The following is a 14,158-nucleotide window of genomic DNA, read 5'->3' on the forward strand; positions in this document are numbered from 1 at the left end:
AAAGCAAGGTTACCCAAGGAGAAGGTACCTGGATTCGGTTAAGAATGATTTTGAAGTAATAGGCTTAACATCAGAAGAGGCACCAATGTTAGCACTGAATAGGGGATCATGGAGGAATTTTATAAGGGGGGACTATGCTCCAGACTGAACGCTGAAAGGCATAATCAGTCTTAAATGATGATGTTGATGATGATGATGATGATGATGATGATGATGATGATGATGATCCCATCCAAACCCGATTAACGAAGGTGGAGGCATTACTTTTGATTCAACCCTCGTATGTACGGCACACAGAAATTGTTCAGCAGATCACTCGTTTTCGGCTATTAAAAGGCTAAAATCGGACTTGTGCTCTACCCTGTCTGAAGGGGGAGTGAACGCGTTGTGCATTTTCACATCGAGTCTCGAAGATGTGATTAACGACTTTGCTGACATCGAAACCTGATACAGACTTTGCTGACTGATGAGTTTTGCTTATTTCTTCATGATACTTTTAAAAAATCGTGTTGTAATGTCATCTCTTAGAAGGGAACCTCCCCATCGCACCCCCCTTAGATTCAGTTATAAGTTGGCACAGTGGATAGGCCTTGAAAAACTGAACACAGATCAATCGAGAAAACAGGAAGAAGTTGTGTGGAACTATGAAAAAAATAAGTAAAATATACAAACTGAGTAGTCCATGTGGAAGATAGGCAACATTAAGGGTAATGTGAGCACAGGAGCGCCGTGGTCCCGTGGTTAGCGTGAGCAGCTGCGTAACAAGAGGTCCTTGGTTCAAGTCAGCCGCCACGGTAGCTCAGCGTGTTCGGTCAGAGAGCCGGTTGGTCTCTGTAATAAAAAAAACTGAGTCGAAAGATCAACGAACGAACTTTAACGGATGTCATGCGACGTCCGCAACGAACAAACACAACGATCAACGATGAATAAAATGCAAAAATAAATAAATAAATAAATAAATAATAAAATAAAATAAAGTAAAAAGTTTAATTTTTTATTTTCAGACAATTATCAGAGTTCAGGCACTCACACATAATCAACTTCGCTCTCCAAAATTCCAGGACATGTTCAGATTTGCTTGGAGATATGCAGGATTTGACGGTCTACACACGGAAAAATTTGGAAACGTTAAAAACGTAAGTTTTGACAGAGCACAGAGAAAACTGTGCGACTGTGAAACTGTTGCATTCATTTGTTGCAGTTTATGTGACACACTCTTATGTTTTCATCACTGTTTTGGAAGTGATTATCACATCCACAAGAAAACCTAAATCGGGCAAGGTAGAAGAATCTTTTTACCCATTCGCCAAGTGTATAAGTTAGGTGGGTCGACAACATATTCCTGTCATGTGACGCACATGCCGTCACCAGTGTCGTATAGAGTATATCAGACGTGTTTTCCTGTGGAGGAAACGGTTGACCTATGACCTTGCGATCAAATGTTTTCGGTTCCCATTGGAGAGGCACGTCCTTTCGTCTACTAATCGCACGGTTTTGCGGTGCGGTCGCAAAACACAGACACTAAACATATTACAGTGAACAGAGACGTCAATGAACGAACGGACAGATCATAACTTTGCAAAAATAAAGTAAGTAAACTTTCCGCTCGAGGGAAGACTTGAACCAAGGACCTCTCGCTCCGCAGATGCTCACGCTAACCACGGGACCACGGCCCTCCTGTGTTCACAGCACCCTTAATGTTGCTTACGTTGCGCATGGACTACTCAGTTTGTGTATTTTGCTTATTTTTTCATAGTTCCACACAACTTCACCCTGTTTTCTCGATTGATCTGTGTTCAGTTTTTCAAGGTCTATCCACTGTGCCAACTTATAACTAAATCTGAGGGGGGTGTGATGGGGAGGTTCCCTTGTTAGCAGAAACCAAAGTAATTAGGGTTTTCCTTCTTCAATTATAAGTGTTTTACATGCATAAGGTCAGTTACCACATTTATATATTTGTAAAGTAATCAAACATATAAAACTGTTATCTACATGGGAGTTCGATTTAAATAGGTTACCGGTAGTGAGCTAGAAGAGAACACAGGGTGTATCAAAAAGAATTAACCCATTTAAATAAAATCATAACTCGTATGTTATTTGATATACGGGCGTGAACAACGTACTGTTCGAGACAGCAAACCTTAGTTTTACGTGGTTCCCGCTAGATAGCAGCAGCGTGCACCCATTTCTGTTGTAGTAAAAATGGTGTCGGGACGACAGAAAGCGTTGTGTGTTGTACCGCTCGCGCAGTGCGGATCAGTAACAACTGTTCAAATGGTTCAATTGGCTCTGAGCACTATGGGACTCAACTTCTGAGGTCATCAGTCCCCTAGAACTTAGAACTACTTAAACCTAACTAACCTAAGGACATCACACACATCCATGCCGGAGGCAGGATTCGAACCTGCGACCGTAGCGGTCGCGCGGGTCCAGACTGCAGCACCTAGAACCGCTCGACCACCCAGGCCGGCTAACAACTGTTCAGCGTGACTTTCGCACTAGCTGCGGTGTGGATCGTCCTACAGCATAGAGCATTTTAGAAGATGGCGTGAACAATTCCGAGAAACAGGTTTTTCGTGTAAAGGCAAATCGCCGGGCCGTCCCCGAGTGTCTGACACAGACGTCGAACGCATCCGCCGTAGTTTCACAAGCACTCCGCAGAAATCCGTTCGCCGTGCAGCTCGACAGCTCAACATGGCCCGATGTCCGTCTGGCGTGTGTTGCGTCTACGTTTACTCAAGAAACGTTGCAAAATTCAGCTGCTGCAAGCTCTTCGTGAAGGTGACAAACAACAACATGTGGAGTTCTGTAATTTCGTTCTTGGCAAGATGGAGGATGACAGTTTTCTGCCACGCTTAGTGTTCAGTGACGAGGCAATATTCCATTTAAATGGAAAGGTGAACGATCATAGTATGAGAATATGGGGTATGTAATAACCCCATGGGCCGAGCGGTTCTAGGCGTTACAGTTTGGAACCGCGCGACCGCTACGGTCGCAGGTTCGAATCCTGCCTCGGGCATGGATGTGTGTGATGTCCTTAGGTTAGTTAGGTTTAAGTAGTTCTAAGTTCTAGGGGACTGATGACTTCAGAAGTTAAGTCCCATAGTGCTCAGAGCCATTTGAACAACCCCATGATGTTGGACAATATGAAAGGGACTCTCCAAAATTGAATGTGTTTCGTGGAGTTTCACGGGGAAAGGTGTACGGTATAGTTTTCTTTGCCGAGAGCACCGTTACAGGAAGCACATATCTCGGTATGCTCAAAAGTTTTCTTTTCCCACAGTTGGACTCTGATTGGAACGACTCCAGTAACTAACAGGATAGGGCACCGCCACACTGGCATCTGGAAGTGCGGGAATTTTTAAACTGAAAGATTACTGAACGGTGGATCCGTCGCACTGGACTAAATGATTCAGCCTTACATTACTGGCCTCCAAGGTCACCGGACCTGACTGTATGTGATTACTTCTTGTAGTAGTTTATAAAAGACTCTGTTTATGTGCCTCCTTCAGCAACAACAGTGAATGAACTGATACATCGCATAACAGCAGCTGTGGAAGCTGTAGTTCAAGACGCGTTTGCTGCTGTGTGGGAACAATCTGAATACTGCATTCACATGTGCCGTGCATCTTAAGGGGGGCATAGTGAACATCTATGAAGAGGTATGATATAAACTTTTTGAGTTTCCCGTTCATCAAAAAACAAAATTCATTTTTACGTTTGATAGTTTCAGAATTACACGCGTGCCAAATCAGATGATTGCTTTTGATACGTCCTGTGTAATGAGGCAGCGAGAAACAAGAATCAAAAAAAGTCTCGTTTGACGTTTCCTTGTCTGAGAATAGCTTCTTGTTTTGATTTCCGCGGCAGACAACTTCAGTGTGTCACTAGTTATCACAACATCGGTTATTGCTTCTGTTTCCTCAGGAACGTCGTGACGTGCCTAGAGGCGTATCGAGACGGCCGTTCCCAGAGTCAGCAGGCTGGAGGCTTCTGAAGACGACGAGGAACTTCTGGTGGACACGGTGGGCGGGTGAGTAGCCGAGCAAAGATTAAGACTTCTTCTTATTCATCTGTAGAAGGTGCTGCACATACGGGCAGTCCCGTTTATTTACTCCTCACCGAAAAACTTTTTGACCAGGAACAGAATTTAAAAAAAAGTGTTAGTCAAATCTTCGTTAGGTACCAGGGACGACATTAGCCAGCATCGTTGTCAATCATTTTTTTTTTCCCTACCAAATTAAGAATAGCAGTTCGCGTCACCAGGACAGCGCCCTATTTCAGTTTCTCTCTTCAAGACCTATATATTTAACTGAACGTGACGTCATTAACTTAACACACTACTGACTTTAACTGATGATTTCAAAAATTCAGTGAGTTTCAAGTATTGTTGACACATGTCATAAGTTATGTACACTACTGGCCATCAAAATTGCTACACCACGAAGATGACGTGCACATACGCGAAATTTAACCGACAGGAAGAAGATGCTGTGATATGCAAATGGTTAGCTTTTCAGAGAATTCACATCAGGTTGGCGCCGGTGGCGACACCTACAACGTGCTGACATGAGGAAAGTTTCCAACCGATTTCTCATACACAAACAGCAGTTGACCGGCGTTGCCTGGTGAAACGTTGTTCTGATGCCTCGTGTAAGGAGGAGAAATGCGTACCATCACGTTTCCGACTTTGATTGCAGACTATCGCGATTGCGGTTTATCGTATCGCGACATTGCTGCTCGCGTTGGTCGAGATCCAATGACTGTTAGCAGAATATGGAATCGGTGGGTTCAGGAGGATAATACGGAGCGCCGTGCTGGATCCGAACGGCCTCGTATCACTAGTAGTCGAGATGACAGGCATCTTATCCGCACGGCTGTAACGGATCGTGCAGCCACGTCTCGATCCCTGAGTCAACAGATGGGGACGTTTGCAAGACAACAACCATCTGCACGAACAGTCCGACGACATTTGCAGCAGCATGGACTATCAGCTCGGAGACCATGGCTGCGGTTACCCTTGACGCTGTATCACAGACAGGAGCGCCTGCGATGGTGTACTCGACGTCGAAAATGGGTGCACGAATGGCAAAACGTCATTTTTTCGGATGAATCGAGGTTCTGTTTACAGCATCATGATGGTGGCATCCATGTTTGGCGACATCGCGGTGAACGCACATTGGAAGCGTGTATTCGTCATCGCCATACTGGTGTATCACGCGGCTTGACGGTATGGGTTGCCATCGGTTACATGTCTCGGTCACCTCTTGTTCGCATTGACGGCACTTTGAACAGTGGAAGTTACATATCAGATGTGTTACGACCCGTGCCTCTACCCTTCATTCGATCCCTGCGAAACCCTACGTTTCAGCAGGATAATGCACGACCGGATGTTGTAGGTCGTGTACGGGCCTTTCTGGATACAGAAACTGTTCGACTGCTGCCCTGGCCAGCACATTCTCCAGATCTCTCACCAACTGAAAACGTCTGGTCGATGGTGTCCGAGCAACTGACTGATCACAATACTCGAGTCACTACTCTTGATGAACTGTGGTATCGTGTTGAAGCTGTATGGGCAGCTGTACCTGTACACGCCATCCGAGCTCTGTTTGACTCAATGCGCAGGCGTATCGAGGCTGTCATTATAGCCAAAGGTGGTTGTTCCGGGTACTGATTTCTCAGGATCAATGCACCCAAATTGTGTGAAAATGTTGTCACATGTCAGTTCTAGTACAATATATTTGTCCAATGAATAACCGTTTATCATCTGCATTTCTTCTTGGTGTAGCAATTTTAATGGCCAGTAGTGTACCATTTTTGACGTTAAGTGAATATCCGTGAAGCTCTCGCTGCTTTTCCGTACCTCAACAAGCAACTAGCCAGAATGAGATACAGTGTCCAGTCACCTGTCAAAAGTCCTTTTAACCTTTTCCAGTGCAGACCGCTAAGGGACTTGCAGGAAGTGCGTCAGTGAGGTCCTGGAAGGTCCTGGTAGGGATGTGGAGCCGTGCCGTATCCAGTTTCCTGGCCAGCTGCGCTGGATTTCTCTGAGTGAACGGCCCGATCTAGGTGGTCGCCACAGATTCTAGACTGGGTTTACATCTCGAGAGTTTGAATGCAGGGGCAGTGTGGTAAAGTCATCCTGGTGCTCTTCCAACCAGGCACGGACACTACGAGCTGCGTGACGTGTAGCGTTGTCTTGCTGGTAGATGCCATCGTGCCGAGGGAAAAACAAATTGCATGTAGGGGTGAATACGGTCACAGAGAATAGACGCGTACTTGTGTTGAGCCGTCCTGCCTTCTAAACTCGCGAGAACACTCAGCGAGAGCCACAAAAACAGTCCCCAGACGAGGACGGTCTGACGAATGTTGCAAACGTAACGTTAGCGACAGCCCCGCACGGTGCACAAGTCCCGCCCAATCACCCCCCTCCACACCAATCCGTATCCTAAGCTCCGCCCATGGTGTGCCGCGTGTTCAAACGTCAAAGTTGTTCGTATCACAGATATGCCAGTCATAGCAAGGGAGAAAATCAGAAGTTAGTACGAAATACAGTTTTTCCGGTACCATTGTGAAAAGAATTAGAAACATGTTCATCGAATATGCGAGTTGAAAAATCGTCAATAAGAAAGAAAAATAAAAATTGTATCCACACTCTCTTTTATTTCATGAGCTTTCATCTGCACTATATCAAAAAATCTGGTATTTGTTAACTGCAGTGAGCGCAAATTTCCGTCACCCCGCGTAGTGTAAGAAATTCTGTTGGAAAATATTAATTGGTAGTATCGCCAAGGATGCTGTCCATTATCTCGATTGTCTAAAGTCAATGTTGTGCATAAACAAGGCAAAGTCGATGTCTCGGTTTGTTTCTGGGTACCTCATTAAGACTAAAGAATATAAGAGTGGGATAATGTGGAAATGCGTAATGCAAGCAGTCAGACACATATACAGTGACAAGTGACATTCTTCATTAATATTTGCCCGTGTAATGAGTGAATTTTTACTTGTGAACTCTTATGACTGCTTGCTTATAGCTGACACGAGATTACTTTGAGTTCTTCTTCAGTGTTTGAGAGCTTTAGAGCTGACTATTGTTAAATATATGTACATAATTTCGTCAGTGTCATTCCAACACATCTTGTTGTTGTTGTTGTTGTTGTTGTTGTTGTGGTCTTCAGTCCTGAGACTGGTTTGATGCAGCTCTCCATGCTAATCTATCCTGTGCAAGCTCCTTCATCTCCCAGTACATACTGCAACATACATCCTTCTGAATCTGCTTAGTGTATTCATCTCTTGGTCTCCCTCTACAATTTTTACCCTCCACGTTGTCCTCCAATGCTAAATTGGTGATCCCTTGCTGTCTCAGAATATGTCCTACCAACCGATCTCTTCTTCTAGTCAAGTTGTGAAACAAGCTGCTCTTCTCCCCAATTCTATTCAATACCTCCTCATAAGTTATGTGATCTATCCATCTAATCTTCAGCATTCTTCTGTAGCACCACATTTCGAAAGCTTCTATTCTCTTCTTGTCTAAACTATTTATCGTCCATGTTTCACTTCCATACATGGCTACACTCCACACAAATACTTTCAGAAACGACTTCCTGACACTTAAATCTATACTTGATGTTAACAAATTTCTCTTCTTCAGAAACGCTTTCCTTGCCATTTGCCAGTCTACATTTTTTATCCTCTCTGCTTCGACCAGCATCAGTTATTTTGCTCCCCAAATAGCAAAACTCCTTTACTACTTTAAGTGTCTCATTTCCTAGTCTAATTCCCTTAGCATCACCCGACATAATTCGACTACATTCCATTATCCTCGTTTTGCTATTGTTGATGTTCATCTTATATCCTCCTTTCAAGACACTGTCCATTCCGTTCAACTGCTCTTCCAAGTCCTTTGCTGTCTCTGACAGAATTACAATGTCATCGGCTAACCTCAAAGTTTTTATTTCTTCTCCCTGGATTTTGATACCTACTCCAAATTTTTCTTTTGTTTCCTTCACTGCTTGCTCAATATACAGATTGAATAACATCGAGGAGAGGCTACAACCCCGTCTCACTCCCTTCCCAGCCACTGCTTCCCTTTCATGTCCCTCGACTCTTATAACTGCAGTCTGGTTTCTGTACAAATTGTAAATAGCCTTTCGCTCCCTATATTTTACTCCTGCCACCTTTAGAATTTGAAAGAGAGTATTCCAGTCAACATTGTCAAAAGGTTTCTCTAAGTCTACAAATGCTAGAAACGTAGGTTTGCCTTTCCTTAATCTTTCTTCTAATATACACTCCTGGAAATTGAAATAAGAACACCGTGAATTCATTGTCCCAGGAAGGGGAAACTTTATTGACACATTCCTGGGGTCAGATACATCACATGATCACACTGACAGAACCACAGGCACATAGACACAGGCAACAGAGCATGCACAATGTCGGCACTACTACAGTGTATATCCACCTTTCGCAGCAATGCAGGCTGCTATTCTCCCATGGAGACGATCGTAGAGATGCTGGATGTAGTCCTGTGGAACGGCTTGCCATGCCATTTCCACCTGGCGCCTCAGTTGGACCAGCGTTCGTGCTGGACGTGCAGACCGCGTGAGACGACGCTTCATCCAGTCCCAAACATGCTCAATGGGGGACAGATCCGGAGATCTTGCTGGCCAGGGTAGTTGACTTACACCTTCTAGAGCACGTTGGGTGGCACGGGATACATGCGGACGTGCATTGTCCTGTTGGAACAGCAAGTTCCCTTGCCGGTCTAGGAATGGTAGAACGATGGGTTCGATGACGGTTTGGATGTACCGTGCACTATTCAGTGTCCCCTCGACGATCACCAGTGGTGTACGGCCAGTGTAGGAGATCGCCCCCCACACCATGATGCCGGGTGTTGGCCCTGTGAGACTCGGTCGTATGCAGTCCTGATTGTGGCGCTCACCTGCACGGCGCCAAACACGCATACGACCATCATTGGCACCAAGGCAGAAGCGACTCTCATCGCTGAAGACGACACGTCTCCATTCGTCCCTCCATTCACGCCTGTCGCGACACCACTGGAGGCGGGCTGCACGATGTTGGGGCGTGAGCGGAAGACGGCCTAACGGTGTACGGGACCGTAGCCCAGCTTCATGGAGACGGTTGCGAATGGTCCTCGCCGATACCCCAGGAGCAACAGTGTCCCTAATTTGCTGGGAAGTGGCGGTGCGGTCCCCTACGGCACTGCGTAGGATCCTACGGTCTTGGCGTGCATCCGTGCGTCGCTGCGGTCCGGTCCCAGGTCGACGGGCACGTGCACCTTCCGCCGACCACTGGCGACAACATCGATGTACTGTGGAGACCTCACGCCCCACGTGTTAAGCAATTCGACGGCAAGTCCACCCGGCCTCCCGCATGCCCACTATACGCCCTCGCTCAAAGTCCGTCAACTGCACATACGGTTCACGTCCACGCTGTCGCGGCATGCTACCAGTGTTAAAGCCTGCGATGGAGCTCCGTATACCACGGCAAACTGGCCGACACTGACGGCGGCGGTGCACAAATGCTGCGCAGCTAGCGCCATTCGACGGCCAACACCGCGGTTCCTGGTGTGTCCGCTGTGCCGTGCGTGTGATCATTGCTTGTACAGCCCTCTCGCAGTGTCCGGAGCAAGTATGGTGGGTCTGACACACCGGAGTCAATGTGTTCTTTTTTCCATTTCCAGGAGTGTAAGTCGTAAGGTCAGTATTGCCTCACGTGATCCAACATCTTATCGTACTTTAATGTCTGTTATATATCAGTTTTGACAGCAGTTGGGCACAACAGTCAACATTACGTACCTTGTGTATGATAACTTTATTGAGAGTGCATATCTGTGTTTCATTTGACAGTATTACACAAACTGCTAAGAAGTACTAACAGCACAACACTGCTAGTATGAACAACCGCGGTAAAACAAAAAACGACGAACAAAAACACGACAGCGACGAGGACTACCATAGAGTAGAAATATCTCTGGAGTGAGCATTCAGGAGCGCAGAATTGATTTTGTGTTGTCAACATACGTTGCCACAACGGTCACGTGATCTCGGGACGCCGTAGATTTGCCCGACATTTATCCTATAAATTTTGAATGTTGTCATATCGCTAGTAAAGACAGATTCCCTTCGTAAGTGCTGTGGATTTAGTACAAACGTTTTGCAGGCACCATAGCAGTTTACGTCTGATATTTGAAATAAATTGGGCTCTTAGCTTTGAAGAGCAAAATGAACGAGCATGACGTCACAGAAGTTTCACGTCAGCATGTATTTACAAATTATTTCATGTCACATCTCGTCAAGTCGCTTAACACAGTACTGAACGGCGAAATTGGGGTTTTGAGTCACCATCCCTAATATGCATAAAATGTTACAGTATAGTATCAGAACTGAGGAGTTAACAACGACAAAATTTGTCAATGACCGAAGCAAACTTTATAACCTATGTTCTTGATCAATTATGGTAAATTACTGAGAGGTGAGACAACGTTTCAAAACATCGACAATTATTTGCTAGGGAAAATACGCACATTCATACACATCAAAGAAAGCTTCGAACGAATTAATGAAGCCTGTTAAACTTATCCATTATGTTTTTTCTTATGTAATTAATAACATCATTACCAACTGTATTTGACTCCTTCATTAAAGCTGACTTTTTTGCTTAAAATGTCATATAGTGGAATTTGCTTCGTCTACTTATGTTCTTATACCGGGTGATCAAAAAGTCAGTATCAATTTGAAACCATAATAAATCACGGAATAATGTAGATAGAGAGATACAAATTTACACACATGCTTGGAATGACATGGGGTTTTATTAGAACCAAAAAAAGTATTCCTAGACACGTGAAAGATCCCTTGCCCAGGTCGTTTGGTGATGATCGTGTGCTCAGCCGCCACTTTCTTCATGCTTGGCCTCCCAGGTCACCAGACCTCAGTCCGTGCGATTATTGGCTTTGGGTTTACCTGAAGTCGCAAGTGTATCGTGATCGACCGACATCTCTAGGGATGCTGAAAGACAACATCCGACACCAATGGCTCACCATAACTCCCCACATGCTTTACAGTGCTGTCACAACATTATTCCTCGACTACAGCTATTGTTGAGGAATGATGGTGGACATATTGAACATTTCCTATAAAGAACATCATCTTTGCATTGTCTTACTCTGTTATGCTAATTATTGCTATTCTGATCAGATGAAGCTCCATCTGTCGGACATTTTTTGAACTTTTGTATTTTTTTGGTTCTAATAAAACCCCATGTCATTCCAAGCATGTGTGTCAATTTGTACCTCTCTGTCTACATTATTCCGTGATTGATTCAGTTTTCAAATTTATGCTGACTTTTTGATCACCCGGTACATATACATTGTGGGCGTCAGCACCGTTGTGTTATCGTAAAACCTAAATAACTTTTCGTCTTCAGATATATGACCTCGGTTGTGTAAGAAAGTGGAAAAAATATTCCAGTCGCCATGGAACATCTCCAATTTGTCACTAAAACAAAGCGCTATTATAAAATAAAGATTATGAAGATACAACAGAACAAATTCCACTATTATAAGGAGAATGAGCGCGGAGAAAACAGGTTAACTTAAGATGTTAACAGACTGGTACCGTCAAAATTTTCTTCCCGTGAAACCTTGATGTACCGTGAAATGACGTGACGTTCCGTTGACGACTTGTGCGAATGCCTCCATTCGAAAGGTATTGTAGAACGTTTTGGTGTTGTATGACGAGACGTGACGTCACCTGATGGCGTACGCGAATTGGCGTTAAACAATGGGCGGGGCTTGTGCAAATGTCCGGGGCTGTCGCTAACGTTTCCTATGTCGCAAAGGTATTTGCGACGCCAACGGCCATCTGTCCGACGGAGTATAAAACGTGATTCGTCTGGAAAGCCACCTGTCGCCATTCAGTCGACGTCCAGTTCCGGTACTGGCGTCCGAATTCCAGCCTTCTTGCAGCGGTGTACCGTAGGTCTCTAGAAGAGCGTAGCGTTCCAAAGGATTGGAAAAGGGCACAGGTCATCCCCGTTTTCAAGAAGGGACGTCGAACAGATGTGCAGAACTATAGACCTATATCTCTAACGTCGATCAGTTGTAGAATTTTGGAACACCTATTATGTTCGAATATAATGACTTTTCTGGAGACTGGAAATCTACTCTGTAGGAATCAGCATGGGTTTCGGAAAAGACGGTCGTGTGAAACCCAGCTCGCGCTGTTCGTCCACGAGACTCAGAGGGCCATAGACACGGGTTCCCAGGTAGATGCCGTGTTTCTCGACTTCCGCAAGGCGTTCGATACAGTTACCACAGTCGTTTAATGAACAAAGTAAGAGCATATGGACTATCAGACCAATTGTGTGATTGGATTGAAGAGTTCCTAGATAACAGAACGCAGCATGTCATTCTCAATGGAGTCTTCCGAAGTAAGTGTGATTTCAGGTGTGCCGCAGGGGAGTGTCGAAGGGCCGTTGCTGTTCACAATATACATAAATGACCTTGTGGATGACATTGGAAGTTCACTGAGGCTTTTTGCGGATGATGCTGTGATATATCGAGAGGTTATAACAAGGAAAATTGTACTGAAATGCAGGAGGATCTGCAGCGAATTGACGCGTGGTGCAGGGAATGGCAATTGAATCTCAATGTAGACAAGTGCAATGTGCTGCGAATACATAGAAAGAAAGATCCCTTATCATTTAGCTACAATATACCAGGTCAGCAACTGGAAGCAGTTAATGCCATAAATTATCTGGGAGTACGCATTAGGAGTGATTTAAAATGGAATGATCATATAAAGTTGACCGTCGGTAAAGCAGATGCCAGACTGAGATTCATTGGAAGAATCCTAAGGAAATGCAATCCCAAAACAAAGGAAGTAGGTTACAGTACGCTTGTTCGCCCACTGCTTGAATACTGCTCAGCACCGTGGGATCCGTACCAGATAGGGTTGATAGAAGAGATAGAGAAGATCCAACGGAGAGCAGCGCACTTCGTTACAGGATCATTTAGTAATCGCGAAAGCATTACCGAGATGATGTATAAACTCCAGTGGAAGACTCTGCAGGAGAGACGCTCAGTAGCTCGGTACGGGCTTTTGTTGATGTTTCGAGAACATACCTTCACCGAGGAGTCAAGCAGTATATTGCTCCCTCCTACGTATATCTCGCGAAGAGACCATGAGGATAAAATCAGAGAGATTAGAGCCCACACAGAGGCATACCGACAATCCTTCTTTCCACGAACAATACAAGATTGGAATAGAAGGGAGAACCGATAGAGGTACTCAAGGTACCCTCCGCCACACACCGTCAGGTGGCTTGCGGAGTATGGATGTAGATGTAGATGTAGATGTAGATGTAGATTTGAAGAGCAGAGGGAAAAAAGTGCCATGGCTCGTGCCGTGGGAAAAAAACCTCTGCGACAATGGGATAGGTAGTAAGAGCGGTAGTGGCTTACTAGCTGCGATCGTTCATGCAAGGTTGGATTTGTTAGTATGGGTATCATGCATCATTACCGTGGCAAGCGATGGCGATGTATCCCAGTTGCTGCAGCCCCTACATTCCTGGAACAATCAAGATCGTTATACAGTAGTGGGAGATCAGCCATAGATCATCTCACTGTGTGGGGTGTGTGTGTGTAGCTTGTCTGCATGCAGTGTACGGTATGGCTTCCCTGCGTGATGCCAGTTATTCGGCAGTCTATTCCAGCTGGATATCCAGTAATGGCGTCTGATTAACAGGTGCTCACCTGTACCGTTGTGTTTGCGTGTGCTTGGCCATAGATGTTAGGTCCTTGTAAGTATGTCTTTTGGCCTTTTATGTTTCCATCTATGGTTGTGGTCGTAGTTCCCCAGATTCAGAATAAACTGATTCTGCGAATGTCTGGACTTTCTGTATAGTCTTGTGGTGAGTTTGCGGATTACCTTCGTGAGATTCTCAAGTCGGTATTCCCGGTGAAGGTGCACGATGCGTGTGTATCGTGCAGCATTGCTTATGAATTTGAGTACTTTGTTTTGTATGAGCTACAGACGGCGCAGGCGTGTAGGTGCAGCGTATCCCCAGACAGGAGCTGCGTACGTCATCAGGGGTCGGATAAGTGTCATGTACATGGACCTCGACACCCTTCTGT

The 14,158-nt window shown here is 45.2% G+C and overlaps 1 protein-coding gene across 1 annotated transcript in view; it reads left to right on the forward strand.

Moving 5' to 3' along the window:
• The window catches only part of LOC126427352 (neprilysin-2-like), a 292,261-nt gene that overhangs the window by 56,590 nt on the left and 221,513 nt on the right, over positions 1-14,158 (forward strand). The window contains exon 2 of the mRNA XM_050089684.1: positions 3,928-4,033. The gene's annotated coding sequence lies outside the window, so the exon portion shown is untranslated. The remainder of the gene's footprint in view (positions 1-3,927; positions 4,034-14,158) is intronic.

This window comes from Schistocerca serialis, chromosome 11 (assembly GCF_023864345.2).
Source record: "Schistocerca serialis cubense isolate TAMUIC-IGC-003099 chromosome 11, iqSchSeri2.2, whole genome shotgun sequence".
NCBI lineage: Eukaryota > Metazoa > Arthropoda > Insecta > Orthoptera > Acrididae > Schistocerca > Schistocerca serialis.